Below are 12,184 nucleotides of genomic sequence, written 5' to 3'. Positions count from 1 at the left end.
TGGGGACTCCAACATGGATCTGGACAAAAGTGACGAATGCACAATTTTTGGTCAAACGGATTTATTGAAAAAGAGTGTAGACGAGAATTTGGGTTCCTTGGTCGAAATTCGCCGGCGAATGTGCTTGAGAAAGCTGGGAGATGTTAGAATAATTTTCGTAAGCGATTGTTGCGTCCTTGTGATGTTGCAGAAACGTGCGATGATGATCTACGATAATTGCGGAAACAGTATCTCATTTGTTGAAACTAACTAGGTCGAGGTGAGCTGAGCTGCGGTCGAAAAAATGGGAGGAGATATTTTATAAGAAGTAGGTACCTAGCTAACGGAATTAAGAAGAGAAGAGAAAATGAAATAGAGAAGGAATTGAAGGCGGGCGTGTGTTACTTGGAGGCGATACATGTGATTTTGTTTGAAAAAGTTCGACATACCCCTGGGTTAACGGTTAAAATGTGTTAGATGATTGCTCTTGGTTATGTTTTAAATGTGAAAAAGAAAGATTTGGCGGTGGTCCTTATTTTGCTAAATAAAGAAGACCATAGACGGGACGACGGGAGATATAAAGCAAGCATTGAAAATGATTAAAAGAGGTACATTTTGCCAATCTTTTAAAGAGAAGTTACAGGGCTGGAAGAATGTGTCACACTGCAGTCCTGAGTTATTTCCTGACCGTCACGCAGAAACTGATTTTGAAGATGAGCGAATGTCCATTTAGTGTAATTGTTGTTGCAAATGCCCAGATCGTTAAGAAAAATACATTTGGTCCATCATTTTAAGTTTTGTACGTATGTTGGAACTGGTGTTGTGTTTTTTGGGAAACAATGTTTTCCTCAAAATAAGGTAATTAGAGTATAAGATAGCATGTAGGTACTGGAAAAGTATGTAATCGGTAAAAAGTTTTGTGATCTGAAGTGTGATTGATACATCGCACGACAATAATCCATATTATATGCATCAAAGGCTTTTTTCCAAGGTCAAAAAAGAAGAAGTTTTTAGTTTAGTACGACACCTCAACGCAAGAAAAAGTGTCCTATGTTTTTTGTCAGACCCACAAAATCATTATATACCTACTACTATCTTTACGAAGCGGCATGTGCATAATAAAATATGACTTTACTTTCTAGTTTGTTTGAGTAGACTGGCCGCAATATTTTTTAACGCAGATATTAATACATTTACAATAGGTTATTGAACCCTTAAGAGTTCAAAACTCTATTTTTATGACAAAATAAACAAAAATATTTCCCTAAGAAGCATTATTAAGAAGAAAGACATTATTTTATACTAAAATTAGAAAACTACATGCAAATAACTGAAATACTATTGTTATAATTAGAAAAATACCTAGTACTAAAGTAATAAACAATTCTACTATACTTACTTTAATGGCATATTTCTTTGTTACAACTTATATTATAACAATGTATTTTTCTAAACTTTTTGTAGTAAATGGAAACCTGTCAGAAGTGTACATCGTGATTATTATTTCAGAGCTTACCGGTTACATTTCTGAATGTATCTATTTTACTTGAAAATTAATCTTAAGTTTATTTGGTTGCATAAAAATAAGGAACATTTTAAGTAATAATTTACTCTCGTTTCGTTTAGGATATAAATACCTGATAAAATTATATAGACCCCGTATTACAAGAGGCTCATTCTGGATTAACAACCAGATAGATTCAAGAGACAGTGTAACTGCATCAACCAACAATAGGATGTACCGCATTCCACCTCATCTGGAACACAATATTATCATAGAATTTTATGAGGTACATCCTAAACGAAACAAGTATTAGTAGTATTAATCTGTCTTTAAATGGCAAACTGTGGATACAATGTGTATATTATGGTTATGTAACACATTTTTTTGCAACATCATAAAATAAATGCAATCGTTTTCAAAGAAAAGGTTCAAAATACTAACCACTATGCGTCAAACACATTTGTATCTTTCAGGTTTTCAAAATTGTTCTGCAACATTTTTTGGTGTAGTGGCAACAACGTGTAATTTCTTTCTGTAATTCTTCTAAATGTTTAGTTGCTTTTTAAACATTTTGTCTCTCAACCTTCTAAATACTGAAAAATCCAGCGGTGTTGTTAGATTAACGAGATGGAAATGCAGGCAGCAGTTCTAAAATTCTTACTCGATTGTTGTAAATTTTCTGTAGATAAACCAATGTTGCAAACGCTCGATGTGCAATACCTGCAACCTGTTGAAAATTGTTAGAGTAGATACTTTCTGATGCACACAATTCTATGACTTCGAAAAGTTCAAGCATTGTTGTACACAAGAATTGTAAAAAAGTCATGTCTAGTGAAATTGTGGAAATCAGTAAAATTGAATATAGATCGATTATTAAGTCCCTGAGTTTAAAGGGGTTAACGGGTAAAGAAGTTTACGATGAAATATCTAAAACAGTTGGTGAAATTTGTCCTTCTTACGCCACTGTAAAAAATTGGGTTGCTTCTTTCAAAAGGGAAAAAGTTTCGGTTGAAGACGGCAATAGACCAAGAAGACCTATTTCGGAATTCATTCCTGAAATGTTGACGCATTGGACGATATGATTTTGTCAGATCGTCGATTTCCATAAAACATATAAACTGGTCGAAATAAGTTAAGGATATTATTTAATTTTTTTTTTCCACTGGCGAAAAAGTATCAAAGGTGGCGTGGATATGTGTCTTATGGCTTTGTGTAACACCTCCGTGAGTAATAAAGTTTTTGGACGAATGCGTAAAAAGTTATCGAAGAAATTACAAAATTATCACAAGAGGCAGTACATTCAAATGTTTATTTCCTTGCATTTTGGTGACAGTATAGCGAGTAATTGTCAAAATTAAGCTTTCTAAAATGCAAAGAAGACATTTATCACCAGATGCTGCCAATAGAGCCATAGGAATGTTAGAAGCTGGTGCCCGCCAGGTAGATGTGGCTCAAATGTTAAATGTGAGTCAAAGTGTGGTCTCACGATTAAGTAATCGGTACCAAGAAACTGGATCTGTAATTGAACGACAAAGGCAAGGTAGACCCAGGGCTACAACAATACGTGAAGATCGTTTATTGATTCGAGAAGCCCGGGGAAATCCCAGATCTCACTGTACTTTACTCAGGCAGGAGCTTTTACACGCCACTGGTACTTCTGTAACGCCAAGAACTGTTCTGAATCGAATCAAAGAGACAGAGTTACGATGTAGGAGACCTTTAAGAACGGTTCCTTTAACTCATGAACATAAACGTGCCAGATTGGCATGGTGTGAAGAAAGGTTAAATTGGCAAAATGAATGGTCAACTGTAATGTTTACAGATGAGAGCAGAATTGGTCTTTATAGCGACCGACGTACTGTTCGAGTATGGAGAGCCCCAGGCAGACGAGTTGATGACCGGTATGTCCAAGAAGTACATCCCTTTAAAGGGGGAACAATTATGGTATAGGGAGGCATTTTTCTTGGAGGTCGTACGGAGCTGTACGTTTGCGAACGCAATATGACGTCCCAAATTTATGAGGCTGACATTATAGACGATATTGTTGACAATTATCGCTATAATTTGGAGCCCCATTTTCGATTTCTGGATGATAACGCAACTCCACATCGAGCCCGCCGTGTGACGCAGCGCCTGCAGACTCTCGGTATTGAACGTTTACCGCTTCCAGCACGTTCACCAGATCTTAACCCTAACGAACATGCCTGGGATATGCTTGGCCGAGCATTCATTGAGCACCAACCACCTCCTGGTCACTTAAGAGATATGCGTCCTCTTCTTCCCATATTATGGGACAATTTAGATCAAGAGATGTTGGATCGCTTGATACTCAGTATGCCCAGACGTGTACAGGAGTGTGCCCAAAATCGCGGTGGTGTAACACATTATTAAGGCCCTGATTAAGGCTATTTTACGCCTACCTGTTTGCCCGGTGGTGTTAGGATTTTGCTTTCTTTTTAATTCTTGTGGTGTTGCAGATATATTTTTCGAATAAAACCTTATAAACATACTCAACATACTGCTCTTCATTAATTTATGTTATAAAATCGCCAGATTTTTTTTTGGATTAGTTGACTTTTTAATATCCTTAACTTATTTCGACCAGTTTATCTGAGACACTAAAGATTTCCTGTGAACGTGTGCATCACATCATTCACGACGATTTGGCCATGAAAACAATTTCCGCAAAATGGATTCCAAAATGCTTGAATGCCGTCAAAAGCGAGCAAGAGTGGGCTCTTTGTGTGCCCTTTTTGATGAGGACCCTGACTTTTTAAACCATGTTATTAGCATGGATGAAACCTGGCTGTATTTCTACGATTCAGAAACAAAGTAACAATCCATGGAATGGAGACATTCTGGTTCTCCAAGGCCCAAGAAATTTCGGATGCAAAAATCTGCCGGAAAAGTACTCGCTTCAGTTTTTTGGGATTTGGGTGTGGTAACTATGGTTGATTATCTAGAAAAGGGCAAATCCATAACAGGAGAATACTACTCAAGCCTATTAACAACGCCTCGCGAAAAAAATTCTGAAACGAGGGGCAAAAAAATTTCCAAAGGAGTTCTGTTTTTGCAGGACAATGCTCCTGCACACAAATCGCGCATTGCAATGAATACAATTCATGATTTGGGGTTTAAAACACTTGACCATCCTCCTTATTCTCCGGACCTAGCTCCCTCGGATTATTATCTGTTTCCTCAATTAAAAAAATCCTTAAAAGACCATAAATTTTCTTCAAACAACGAGATAACTGAGGCTGTGGAGACTTGGTTTGAATAGCAGGAAGTATAATTTTTTTAAGAGAGTTACAAAACTTGATTTTCAAATTGTTTTTTCTTCTATGGTAGGCTAAAAACTTATCAAATTACCCTCGTATGTTCTACCAATGTATCTTGATACTGATGACTGATGAGTATGTCCACTTAAGATCGTTCGGTGTTTCATTATAGTAGTAAAATATTACAATAGACGTATTCTGCTCTAAGGAATAAACGATTTTATCGTTGTTAAAACAATCGTTTGTAAAGACAAAAGCAACAAAAGTCTAAGTAGCAACATTAATATAAAAACACAAAAAATAAGTAATGACTATTAAAATAGCCATTTTCTACGGATGACTTTTGATCTGTTCGAACAGTGCAAAAATTATCGTATGGACACAGTTTTAAGACAGTAGGTAGTGTTAATGAACCACTTCGGTTTTATAAGTTGTGTCTTTTCCTGCAGTAATAGGTCAACCAACGTTCAAAAATCGGATGTTCATACTGTGCTTATCTATAATTTTGCTGCAATCATGTGATTCTATACAAATTTGAATTTCATTAATCTTTAAGAATGTCTTGTAGATGTGGGCCTCGATATGGGCTAAATGATGAAACCGATTTCTTTTTTAGATAAATATGTTGAATCAATTCAGGGATAATTATTATGTCACAGCGCACGCATCAAGTATCACGTCAAGTATAAGTTGTAAGCCGTGTAATTTTGTAAATAGTCCCAAAAGTAACATAATTACTTTAAACGTGTGGAATTTATTCATAGAAATAGCTAGACGTTAATGCAGACTGTAGGACGTCGAACCTCCAGCTTATGACTGCTGGTTTAATTATAACCCTGGACAGATTACAGTGATGTTTTTATTTGCAGCAATAGGCTTGCGTCGTACCATTACAGAGTAAAGTAGATTAGTAGTGACAAGTGTAAATTTAGCATACTAATTTAATACTAATATCTTTTCTAAAAGGAACCAATGTCTTCATAAATAATTCTTGAAAATCGTATTTTTAGCCCAAAAAGACATCGTAGTCTTGTAAGAATTATAGAACTCTAATTTGAACGTTCATTGACTTAAATTGAAAATGTGCAAAAATTAATCATTAGTTGCAATTCCTTTTGTATAGATAACCAGTAGTTATTCAAATCAATCGTTCGATTTTTTTCATCGTGTGTACATACATAAGGGTGCAACTGATTTTGAGGGTCGCTTTTACGCAGTCTATTCAACTTGGTCATTAATTTTAACTTATTACGGTCCGATTTTATTAAAAACGGCGTTTTATTCGGTTGTTGTATGCACAAAAATTCATTTCTGAGATATGAATCCTTAAAGGTAACGGTTGTTTTTGAAAACAGGATCAATAACCATACATCATCATCATTGACTTTTCTCCATGTTAAATGATTAGTAGGTAATCATAATGAAAATTTAGTATTTTAAAAAATTTAAAAACTCACACACAAAGATTTGAAGGTTTTACCTTTCCATTTTTTTTTCGTTGTAAAACTTAAACAAGCTTTGTTGACAGATTTCTGATTTTACGGTAAGACAATTGGCAAGTATTTTCTAAAAAATATATGTTTTGACTTGCTTAAAAAAATGCATTTGTTATGTACCTATGTAGAAAAAAACGACTTATAACGTGAACAGTACTTTATAAAAAAATCTCGTGAAGCACACAGTGTATACAAAACATTTTCTTAGAATAACTTGTGTCTTGGATAATTTTTTTTCAAACTTGGCACGTTGCTTTAACATACTTGCATCCGAATTTTGCAGTATTACCTTATGATTGAATTTTGTTATAAAACCAGAAATTCATTTCGATGTTTCTTTCAAATCTCCATAAAATGAGGATTTTATTTTCACCTCAATGGGGAAGAATGCTCTTTTTCGCAAAATAGTTGATGCAGTAATTTTAGCTCCTACTCCAGTTTTCGTATTGCAGTCTTTGTTAGAACAAGTTTGGAATCAATTTGTGCAGCACAGTTTATAAACACATTAATTACGAAAAAAATAACTTGATCAATTTATAATGCATAGATTCGAGACACAATTTGTAATGTAAGTTTGAGGTAACATTAATAAAACTAGCTATAATGTTAATCAAACATGCAAAACAAAAGAAGCTGTTGATTTCTTATTCAGCCGTTGATTTTAAGTGACTCAAAAATGTTCACCATTACACACTCAACTATAATTATTATAATTATACCAAAAGTAGACAGCGTAAAGCATCACTGACCTCATGAAGGTGATGAAGAGTACGATTACCTAGCGTTTATTAGATAACTAATCATAAGACATTGTTCTCGTGCCGGCAAACTAGACAAAAGAGGTGTGATCAATAAATGAGTTATAACAGACAATAGCGATTTTGTTGACGTATATTCTTTGATATAACCCTAGATAACCATTACATCATTTTTTTGGATAATAGTGAAATAGGTCTTTATAAAAATGGTATTCACAGGATGTTCGGTAATAGGTAACCAATGGTCTTTGACACAGAAAAATAACACGGTGAAAATAATTTGACTCCGCATGTTATTTGATATTGGCAAAACATCGTGTTGAGAGACTATTTCTCTGGACTTAACATGATTTTGGAGGATTCACGTAATTAGGCTTAAACCTGTAGCTGAAACTTTAAACATTTTTATGGAGCTGTATTTCACATCCTATATCATGATTTGGGTATGGAACAATTAGCTGCACATCAATCTCGAAATATCTGAACACTAATCAAAAAGTTTTGTTAGAGTGACAACTTTGAAGTCAGTTTGCCGTCATTTTGAACAGAATTTTTACATTTTTTTTTTTGGAGAGTTTGGAATTACAGATGAAACAAGGATCCATCATTAACAACCTACTTTACAATACGAGATTGTTTTTATAAATTCTTAGCCTAGCATAGAACAAAAAACAATTAAAAAAAAAATCGATGTATTTTCTTATCAAAGTTATGTAGGTAGGTACATTTGTTACAGCGATCTTCCAACTTTTGTAAACCACCTAGAAAATGTTTCTTCTGTTTTAAATGGGATTTACTTAACATATGAGGACATAGAATTTTTAAGGGGGATGAAAAGACACATTTTGGTGAGCGTTGTGCTGTGTATGATTTTCTTAAATATGTTACGTATCTCTTTAATAAAATCATCAAAAAAGACAGAACACAGACAAAACGAGGCCTCTGTTGTTTCATATTCTAGGCGTTATGAAACATCGGGCAAACGTGAAATTACCCATTAGTCAAATGGACAGTACTTTCCTAACTTACATTCGAGAAGAAAATATAATCTTTGTTCAGCATGTGAAAAAAATATCCAGATCGTTTTTTGTTATGCATAGAACATATCTACTTAAATGAAATGAGTTGTTACACGATTTTAGCATTTACAAATGTCAGCTCGTCAAATTCAATAAACAGTTGTTACATATGCAATATAGAATGCTAAACAATCATACCCTGCGCTTAATAAAAAATTTATCTTGTAAGTTTCGGTCTAGACAGCAATAATTGTATACTAAGAATTAAACTAAATGTACTGTTGTTGTGTGGTCGCTATCAAGAGTCATCACCTCATTAAAATATAATACATTTGAAATACCCTCCGTCAAAGATAAATTACATCTGCACGCAACAAGTTTTTATTTCCCTAAGTTAGTAGGTACATTCTTATCACATTCATTATTTAAATGAGAAATTTTAAAGAGCATAAATAATCTGGTATAATGCTAAACCTGTCTATTTAACAACATTAAATGCTATCACTAACAATTTATTAAATGATATCGTATTACGAAAAACCGATTTATTTAATGGTAATGAAAAACTTGTAAGATTTTTGGAAGCTGTTGACATTATAACAGACATCGTACGTACTGAAGTGTTTGAAACGTGTAACAATTACGGATTGGGTGTGTGTAGACAGACGCTTTTAAGAATTTTGGGAAACCATATTTTCTTCTTCGCCCATATTCAGTATTATTTAAATGTCATTTAAATTAGCTAGATTTAACCTGCAACAGTTATAAGATCTGATGCTTTATAATTCTAGCCCTTGTAGTGTGCTAGAGGTTGCAGTAAGAAACTTCGCACCATTAAAATTAGTATACGTTCGAAATAAATGTAACATCGTAATGGGGTTATTTACGTAAATGACAAGAGTTTATTAAATTTAAAACGATGGTCAACGTATTCTTTTTGCAAACATGACCTGTTGTAAATGTTATCATTTTTCTTATCATTTTTAAATAATAGTCTTCCGCTAAAATAAAGCTGACCATTGTCATTAATGTTTAATGCGGTCAAAAGTTCATTGATAAATTGAAGTATGTAAACTGTTCGCGAGTCTAGAGAACAATTACGATAGAAAAGTAAATTTTTTGCTTGATTTTATTTATTATGATGATGGTCATCATTTGTAATAAATATAGGTTAAATTTCCGAACAACATTTGAAGTTAAATTCTAAACAGAAGTATCAAATCTCGAACTGCGGCTATAGTCGTGAATTTAAAGTCAGATAAACTAAAAGAGTACATGTGAATGAATGTATTAGTGTAGGACGTTTGTAGAACAAGAAAATTATAAAAATGATACACGCACGGAAATTGTTCGATTTACATGCAACCTCTGTTAATTAAAGCAGGTAATCATGCTTTTAACGAACTCTTTTGTGAATTTACGTTGCCGTAAACCGAATGTAAAAAATAGCGTAATGGTTGAATGGGTAATGAGTATTTCTACTGTAATTTACAGAATTAATTAACCGAATCACCAGCTTTAAATTTTCGTGGGTCTCTTCCAGCGCTGTAATTAATTGTTAATTTGGTTAAAAAATATGGTCACTTGAAAGAGTTTACGATTTTAAAATTACGACAAGGATCTCCAATCCTACCAAGAGTTTAATACTATCGAACGGCCTTTTTAAATTGATTTTTGATTTTAAATTTACGTAGCTTTTCATTGGAAAATAACTCCTAACTACAAATTGCATGATGTGCGTTTGGATCGTCTTGCTAATTATTTAAGCAATGTTAAACAAAAAAATATTAATTATTAATTATATTTTAGACCAAACTTTCTGAAGTCATTTCGTGTAGAGATGAGGGTATGGACTTTCTAGATAGGCAATTTCAGGGTTTTAAATTATGCAAATTAATCGCGTTTATTCCACAGACGTAAAAAGAATCAGTGGCTAGTATAACTCAGTTTTTACTGAATTAGAAAGTAGAATTAGGAGCTCATTCTGAATAAAGAAAATGTAAGACTTTTAGTTTGTTTTGCAGAAAATATTTTCTTAAATGAGTAGCTAATCAAATTTAAAATTTTTCATTACAAGACAGGAAAAGAAAGCAATGGAAATATCAACTTTGTAGTTTTCAAGATAAATCAACTTAATTAATTCTAAATGTGGCATTCAGTGTTTACTTAAAATTTTCTGTTAAGCTGAAAATATCGAGTTATTTTTTATTCAGGTTCTTAGCCACCCTGGGTGCTGTCACGGCCCCGAAAAGCCTGAATTTAAAGTACAATATGTTTTGAAAGGGCAATTTAAAAAAGTCACTTTCCTAGCGACAGCTAAACAATTTTATTGCGGTTAAACATCACAATAAATATTGAAAATGTTCACTATTTTGTTAAAGGCACATGGTCACTATCTTTTTAGTTTAAAAAATGAACTTAACATTTTTGCGTCAATACTTTGGACTCAATTTCATGTTACAGCAGGAACTTCTGAGTGTTGAGGAAATCTTGTAAAAAATGTTTGCGGATTTAGTTCAAGTCGTCTCAAATCATCAACAACTTCCTCAGATACTGAAGCTCTTCCAGGAGATTTCCCTTTGTCGACATTGCCAGTTCGAACAAATCTGTTGATTACGTCTCTAATGATGTTTCTTGAATTTGTAAATCACGGTCTTTCGCCAGATATTCTTGCTTACAAGCGGTTACAGAATACACACGCTCTCCGTTTACGAATGTCCCATTGCAGTAATAGGGCATGACAATGAAATTGTCTTGTTCAACATAATAAACCATTTTCACGGTCTTCGTCTCCTAGCACAAAAGCAAAAATTTTCATAGGCACGCACTAAGAGTTTTGAAAACGACGATTTTGTTGTTTTGAGTTTGGATCAACGAGAATTGCTGTAATTCACACTTAAAAGCGTTAAAACAATAAAAACGATGACTTTAAATGACAGGTTACAAATGACATTAATGATAAGTGAGAACTCTCATAATGAGGCATAATTTCAGCGAAGGGGCATTTTTGAAGTTCATGGCTAACTACGCCCTTAGAATCATTTATAAAAACCCTGTACTTCTTATACATATTATGGGACACATTAAATCTTGATGCTACTGTTGACGAAGTTTGTTCACTATTTTTTTATGTTAAGCCTGTTTTTTCTAAAATTATGGAGAATCAATCTCAATCATCATCGTCACTTTTCAGTATTCTCCTTGGTTTAATCAGGGAATAAGAAATAGTATAGGTACGCACTAAATACGCTTTACACAAACTGAATAAGAAATTTAAAACTGCGCACTGCATTGAATTATTTAAATTCTATCGTTTCAAGGTGTAAAACACTTTTTTCAATTTTGAATAGTGTTCTATAAATGATGTGAGAACGCCAGAGAACCGTTGTCATACGAAAATGTCAAATGTGTTTTGATGCTGATAGCATCTGAAATATTGATATCCCGGAACAGACAAAGACAATCTACTAAGGAGATCAGAACAATCAATTTGAAAATGTATTAACTAATGAAGAAACTTCATAGAAGTCTAGTTTTTAAGTCATCTAAATCAATACATGTCAAAAATGCGTTACGGGATGAGCCTCTTGCAGGATACACATCTCTTTTAAAAATCAGTCATTTCAAGGATCGTCGCTGAATCTTTTCCAAGTAGTTAATATGAATTTAAGAGAAACGGAGCTTAAACAATGTTCAAACATGCAGCACACATAAGCAAATTATAAAATAGGTAAGCAAATAATATCGTGGAAACTACCGCCGTATTTCAGAATAAAATCGTGAGATTTTATTTGCGAATGCATATTACATATGCTATTAAAATGATTAGTTAACGTTAGGCTTGAATCAAAGGTGACATCCAAGGCTCGAAATAAATTAACACTAAATAAAAGAGGGTTTGATCATAGCATAATTAATTGTACTGTATTTAGTAAATGACATTATAAAGCATTTCTTAAAATTTCTAAGAAGTAAATTAAAAATTGCTCCTGTTAAAAACCGAATAATTGGCAGTTTTCCAACGAAGAAAATTTTTAAATCGTCTGTGTATTTGAGTGTGCTAGAATTAATATCTTAGACAATATCATTGATCTAGATGATAAAAAGGAAAGGTCCAAGAATGCACCCCGGGGTACATCTGATGGAACAA

Source organism: Zophobas morio, unplaced genomic scaffold (genome assembly GCF_036711695.1).
Source record: "Zophobas morio isolate AGI-343-1 ecotype UQ-CSIRO unplaced genomic scaffold, CSIRO_AGI_Zmor_V1 ptg000024l, whole genome shotgun sequence".
In the NCBI taxonomy this organism is placed as follows: domain Eukaryota; kingdom Metazoa; phylum Arthropoda; class Insecta; order Coleoptera; family Tenebrionidae; genus Zophobas; species Zophobas morio.
This window is presented reverse-complemented; position numbering follows the sequence as displayed.